Raw genomic sequence first — 6,825 nt, forward strand, 5'->3', positions numbered from 1 at the left:
AGCATCTCCATAATCTATACCATAAACACACCCATCCACTCTGAAGTTTCATTCTACCTTCATAATTTATTAGTAGTAGTATTTAGTAATAAAAACATGACAGATCAAGATCCACTCTCTTAGCCTTTTCAGGACACATCAGTTCCGGGGTCTGGAGGAGATGCACAGGTGCTTGGTTCCTGGCTTTAACTATATCCTATATCCTGTAGCTCAGTATTCTGACAACCTACTAGAGGAAAATCTACAACAGGCCTTTCAGCACTCTGGAAGGTGCTTTGTCTGACTGATGGGGGAGGCTGGGTAAACCAGTGAATCTCCTTAGGATTCACTGAAGTGGGTCCACTGCTGCTCTTTTCCAAAGCTGATAAGAAGTAATATAGTAGGCTTGCACGTGAATAAGGAGAAGCAAAGGAAGCTCAGAAAGCCAACCCAAATCAAAACTGTGAGGTGGCCTCGCTGGCGACACTCAGTAACCCATTATGGGTGCATGCTGGAGTCAGCACAGTGGACTGGGAGGGCAAATTTAAATCCATAGGGATGAAGAGACCATTCAAACTGTCCAGGAATGCACAGATTTGACTCATTCTGTCCACTCTTTTTGACAGAGCTGCACACTAAAATTCTGTAAGTAAATCTCTGCCGGATCTGAGTCCTTGCCTCCTCCCAAGTATTCTAGCAGGTCCTATGCACCACAAGACACAAAAATCGGACCTCTGCCAATTGGAGATCAAATCTCTGCTCCTTCAGAGTACGTGACAAAGGGACAGTGAGAGAGAAGTTCAGCTCCGCTTGCAAACAGACTGCTGACGTCAGCAGAGTGACTTAAACCTTCTCTAAACGAGGTTTGTACTTTTCATCCTCATCCCCAGTGATCCTATTGATCACAGAGAATTCGCCCTGAGGACATATGTATGGTTTAAAAGCTCCGAGAGGACAAGCAGTCACTCATCCTTTTTACTTGTCCTTCAGGTGCTGTTTCCACAAGTTCCTCTTGAGGAATTCCTCTGCCCAGGTCTGGCTATGGCCAGAACTTTAGAATCAGCACTTGGAGGGATGGTGAAGATCCCCAGGGGACCTGGTATCTCACGGGGAGCACATTGTAAGGGACACTCAAATAAGGAAAATGAAATTGCTCATGCTGAAAATGGACGAGGACTTCTTTCTCACATTTCCCAAAAAACTGTACTGTGGTCAGTTCTTTGTCTGACTCTGCGAAATCACATCAGTCATGCCTGATTCTGTGTGACCCCACAGACGGTAGCCCACCAGGCTCCGCTGTCCCTGGGATTCTCCAGGCAATAGGTTGCCATTTCTGACTCTCTGCAATGTATGCAAATCTTTTCTGTAAGTTAAAGAAGCCTCTTGGGTATTTGAAAAACCATGAGTGTTCTTTCAGGGACCTGGCAGAAAAAGCAGTGACCAAGAGCCCATAAAGCTACAGGAAAAGGGCAGGAAATATCACCGGGGGGGAAAAAATAGTGTAAGCAACAGCAGTCCCTTCTCAGAACTCCCTTAGATTATATACTGGGCAACAGTACAGCTGGACAAAGAGTTCCCCTTCCACACCAGCCATTTGTCACAGGTCTAGGCAACACAGAGCAAGGAAGAGACAGCAAAGCCTTCACTTGCAGACAAAATCACAATTCACTTGGGAAAATCGAAAACAATCCTGTTCCCATAATAAATGTCCTAGTTTATACCAAAGCTGTAACTTCTTATAGTATATCCATCAGGGTCCATTGTTAATTTTTGTGACTCAGCTATGCTAACCCATAGGAAGGGCATGAGAATGGAGAAAGAAGACAGGGGAAAGAGCCCTGAACCCACAATGCCCACCACAGTCATCGCACCAAAGACCCTTGTCCTCCCCACTGGCAATCTTTCCTTATACTCTCAGAGCCGCCTCCTCATAGTCCTGCTGGGCCCAAATTTCCCGAATCAAGAGAAAGCAAAAGCCTGACATGGGGAAACCATCAGGCCTTGTCCCTCCCCCAATTGAGTTCCCCTTTCCTCTCCCCCACTCCAGTAGCACAACACCACAAACAATGCATAACTGTCCCTCCACTGTTGACCAACAACACCTTCTTCCCTGAGAGTGCAGAGAAGGTTCCCCTGAGGCAATGTCACCCCCACCAACAGGAAACCCCAAATGGAAGAGGAGCAACCACCAGCCAGCCTTTCTGCTAGAAAGGCTTTCTAGCAGATACACGGGTTGGAGAGACAGCGACAGCCTGGGGATGCAGCCCTCTCCAGCAAGAGGAATACAAGGGCTTCATCCTCCAGCTGGGGCACCTGACTCGGGAGGTTCCTACACATCCATGCTCATCGGCATATGCCCCGAAGGAAGCAAAAGGCCCCGGATTCGTGGACAGTTCACTGACTAGACCCACTGGACCTCTGTCTTCCAGCCAATGTGCAGAGTGTGCTCAGTGGAAGAGTGCAGAAAGTGAATGTGCAAAGTTCCAACCACATTCTGACAAACAGAGTCGGGACTCCTCAGAATTCCCAGTGTGCCCTCGCTCGGCGCAATGGCACAGAATTCTGACATCAGGCTACCGCCAACTTCTGCCCCAGACTCAACATTTCCCATGCCCCACATCCTGCCATTGCCAATATGCACCTTTTAGGACTTTAGCAAGGCACCTGAGGTGTGTGAGTGTCAAAGGAAGAAGTGTCTAGTTGGTATATCAGTAGAACACACCAGCAACACCAGTTCACATTCATGTGCCTCTTTATGGCCACAGGTAGTCTCAACAGATGAGCTGAGCGGTCTACTCAACCAACTGTAGTCAACATCAGCGGGCGCCTCCCAGGAGATTCTCTCAGACTACTGCTTTAGGCCACAGTATAGGAGGGGGAAAGGTCACCTTTCCTGAGCTGTTTTCACAGCCTAAGGCAGTGCACAGACTGAAGCAGGAACACAAGAACATCCCTAACAGTGACGTCTAGAACTCTGAGGAATGCTGTCACATAGGGTAAAGCCTTCATCATGAAAGTCTCACCTTTCCCTGAAAGGAATCCACTCTCATGTCACACTCAGTGATGTGCACTATTATTTTCAGTCCCCTCACTACAATAATCCCAGGCAGTACCAGGGATTGAGAAATAGGTAGGAGACCCTTTTGACCACAGAAAGTCCAATGCACCTTTCACATTGAGGGCCTATGTCCTCCTGTCCAGCTTTCTCCTTGTGCTCTGAGAGCAGCTCTACAGAGGGTCACTCTTCCCAGCCCCTTCCCCACCTCTGGGCTTAGGCACCCCAACGAAGGTCTGTTTTTAGTCAGTCATTCCATCTTTCCTGATCAGGGAACTCCTTCCCACTTTGAGCCTCTAATCTCTACAGTACTTCTCCTGAAAAGAACCGACAATCAAAAGTGGCCTGAGAACCACTCATGAAACTCATTTAGTTCAAGATTCAATTGGTACAGCTACTATGGAAAACAGTATGAAAGCCCCTCAAAAAATGAAAAACAGAACTACCATCTACTCCAGCAATCCCACTTGTGGTATGTATCCAAAGGAATACATCACACCAAGAATTTCTAGAACATTCACATTCCCACGAGTGAGTAGACATTCACTAGGTACTGTCTCATGAGCCTAAGTGACATGGCTGGCCTGGGAATGAATTCCTGGGAAAGAACCAGCAAGCTAGATTCCATCTCAAATTCAGAAGAGGATTACCTTCTCTTTCCATGAGAGCCCTGATCTGTGACACTGGCACCAACTGCAGAGTCAACTTTTTGGCATCTTCAACCTTGTGACTTATTTTGAAGTGCCACTACACAGCAGATTGACCTCTTAAACCATCCATTTAGGTTTTCTTGACCCCTGCCTCAAATGAAGTCAGCCAAGATGACGTTGATGGCAGTGGGAACAAGTGTGTGTGGAAGGGGAGGAAGGCCTCACGGTTATCCTTAAGTTTCACAATTGTCTTGACTAGGAAATAGGCAGTTTTGATCATCATTGTGTTACCTGGGGAAGGAACATGGGCTTAGGGCAGGTTTTTCTAAGTATCTCAGGCTTCAGGTTTTCACTGATTAGGAAGCTATCACAACCGCCATCTTTCACAGCTTTAAAGTAATTTTCCCAATTACAGGGATAAACACAGAGTCTTTAAACATGGTCTCATAAAACTACATACTTTAGTTTCCAATCACAAAGAAATGTGGATTGTCTTTTAACCTTCAGTGAATGAAATTCAGGTTCTGTGATGCCACCTTCTGGATAAAACCCATGCTAATAAAGCAACACAGGAGCCCGAGGTTTCTATGAAACTGGAGCTTAGAAGTGTCTTGGAATGCACCTTAGAAGAGTTCAAATTTCTGTTTAGCGCTTTCCCCCCACCCCAACTGTGAAAACTCTTCCAGAGATTTTTCAACAAAGTAACCACTGCCCAGAAAAGAAGTAAGTTTACACAGACAATGAAAGCGAGGAGACCTTTTCGGCACTGCCAGTTAACAAGCACCGTCTTGGTGCCAGAACTTTGGTGCTGAGCCAGATCAGCTTCAGCATAAGGCGTCAGAGATGGTCACACAAGAAAGTGGCTCAGAGTAAGGCAAGGTATGAGTTGCTGGGCTATCTCTTGGCATCACAGCAGGATTTAAAAGGCTGGTTTCCAAACAGAAGCCCTGTAACATCTGAGGAAATTTGCTGGCCCTGTGAAAGGAAACAAATGTTTGGTTGAAATGGGGGCCTGCACAGGTAGGGAGACGAGCTAAATGAAGCCACAGTGATCTGTTCCCATATTCTGTAAATTGTGTGCTAATCCCTTCAGTGCCTCCTTTGTGCTGAGCACTTTACAAGAACATACAAGAGATATCCATGAGAGCAAGGTGTGATTCCCATTTGGCAAATGTGGAAATTGAGGCTCAAAGATGATAGTAAGAAAGAGTCAGACTCAGACACTAAAATTTACTTTTAATGAAACAGGAGGCATTGTCTCAGCAACATCTGCAAGGCAAAAAATAACAGTATTGTGCCCCCCGCCCCCCTCCCCTACAAATGGCAGAAGGGTAAATATTTAATGAAGTCTTGACCTGCATATTACTTGAATTGTTAGCCTACATCTCCAGGACCCCTGCAAAGTAAATGCCCACCCTCTTATAGTGGGGATAGACTGGCAGACTATCATTCTCTGCCACTCACTTGGTGTACAGGCCTCACCTTTCTCCCCTTTCCTAAATAGAGCTGGCTTGAAATTACATTCAAATCCATGTTCCCCTACCTGAAAAAAACAGCACTCCCACAGTCTCTGGATTCCTGAAATTTGTTTTTCACTATCCCATCCAGTCCAGCCTGCTTCTGCCTGGCATTAAAAGTGTTATCCAAAAGGATAACAAGACAGATCCGAACTCTGATGTGAAGATGGCAAGATCAGGCTTTTTGGAAAGGTGACATTCTATTAAATTCAGTATGTCTGTAATAATGGCACTCACGCTGAACTGGAACAAGATGCCACTGACTAGTTAAAGACATCGATTATAAACATAGTGTCTGAGCAGCCCTCAGGGAGTGATCCTGACATTGTTGCAAGTTCCTATCTTAGAGACCCAGGGAAGACATTTCAACACCATGTTAAAAAATGTTGCAGCTGATGGGATGGATGCTACCCTCCTCCCAGCATTTGTGGCCCCACAGAACATAAGGTTGCACTTACTCATCTGCCAGGTCTGGACAGGTAATTCCGGGTCCACTCTCTTCTCCTTACAGGCCCATCGGCTGGCCAGTACTCGATTTTGCCATCACCAGGTCCTGAAGGAAACAGTGATTATACAGATCTACAAGGAGACTTGCTTACAGATGGACAGCCTAACACAGTTGCAGGAAAATTAGGTAAGCTGGAAGCTCGTAACATGAGTGGCTGGGGCAAACTTCCCCTTCCCCTGATCCACAAATCACCAAGGCAGCCCAGGGCCGTCAGCTGTCCTAACACCACACACGATCCCTCAGAGCCTTTCATGTAGGAAAGAACAGAAAGACCCTCAATGGTTAAGAAAGGTCACCAAAATGGCCAAGATCAACATTTGAAGCAAGCCCCGGCAACGATATATCCACCCCCAACGCCCTACAATAGAAAGCAGAATCAGCTCCATGGCGGCCGCCCCTCACCAGTCAGACTGTCCGGCACCCCAACCCACCCAGCCAAACGATCCCGCCCTTTCCTCACTTTAAGCCGCAAACACGACAAAGCAGTAAGACCACAATTGGGAAGGAGGCTCTGAGACCCACTTTTGAACAAAGAACGTCTTCAAGTTTCATCATGCCATTACAATAATGCCCAACACCAAACCCGGAAGTGCCTGAGAGATCCTCTCCGCCATCCACCCAGGAGCCCGCAGACACGTCTGTCAAAGTGTCCATGAGGACACACCATCTACCCGACTCTCCAAATCACACCACAGACGGCCAGATACGAATAAAGTTAGTAAAACTTACACATCTGCGATCTCCGGAAAGGGAGCCGCCATGTTAAATCCTAACCGAGGAAAACGGTCTACGGAAGCCCCCACAGAACAGTCAAGACAGTCAAGAGCTTAGGCACGCGCTAGGGTTTCTTCCACAACGTTTCACGCCCCCGCCTCCCAACATCGTCATTGGTGGACCTGCAATGATTGACGGGGAGTTTGGCCATTCCTCTCAGGGAGGTCTACTGGTGGGAAACTGTCCATTTGCCAAGGCCCGGCTGACGTCATGAAATCTCTGCTCCTATTCCTATGTCTTTCTATATCCCTGTCCATCCCTCTACGCCTAGCTCTACTTCTTAGGCCCTTGCACATACCTTGTGCTTTGTTTTTTGTCATCTTAGACTTTGGAAAGCATGCA

General features: G+C 47.0%; 1 long non-coding RNA gene across 1 annotated transcript; it reads right to left on the reverse strand.

The window, feature by feature from the left end:
- Positions 1-4,082: 4,082 nt before the first annotated feature.
- On the reverse strand, positions 4,083-6,570 carry LOC122689646. The gene is made up of 3 exons (XR_006339865.1): positions 6,439-6,570; positions 5,660-5,754; positions 4,083-4,659 (listed from the first exon to the last, which is right to left on the reverse strand). It is a non-coding gene; the product is annotated as an uncharacterized LOC122689646 (long non-coding RNA).
- Positions 6,571-6,825: the final 255 nt, after the last annotated feature.

The sequence above is a fragment of the Cervus elaphus genome, chromosome X, assembly GCF_910594005.1.
Source record: "Cervus elaphus chromosome X, mCerEla1.1, whole genome shotgun sequence".
Taxonomy (NCBI): domain Eukaryota; kingdom Metazoa; phylum Chordata; class Mammalia; order Artiodactyla; family Cervidae; genus Cervus; species Cervus elaphus.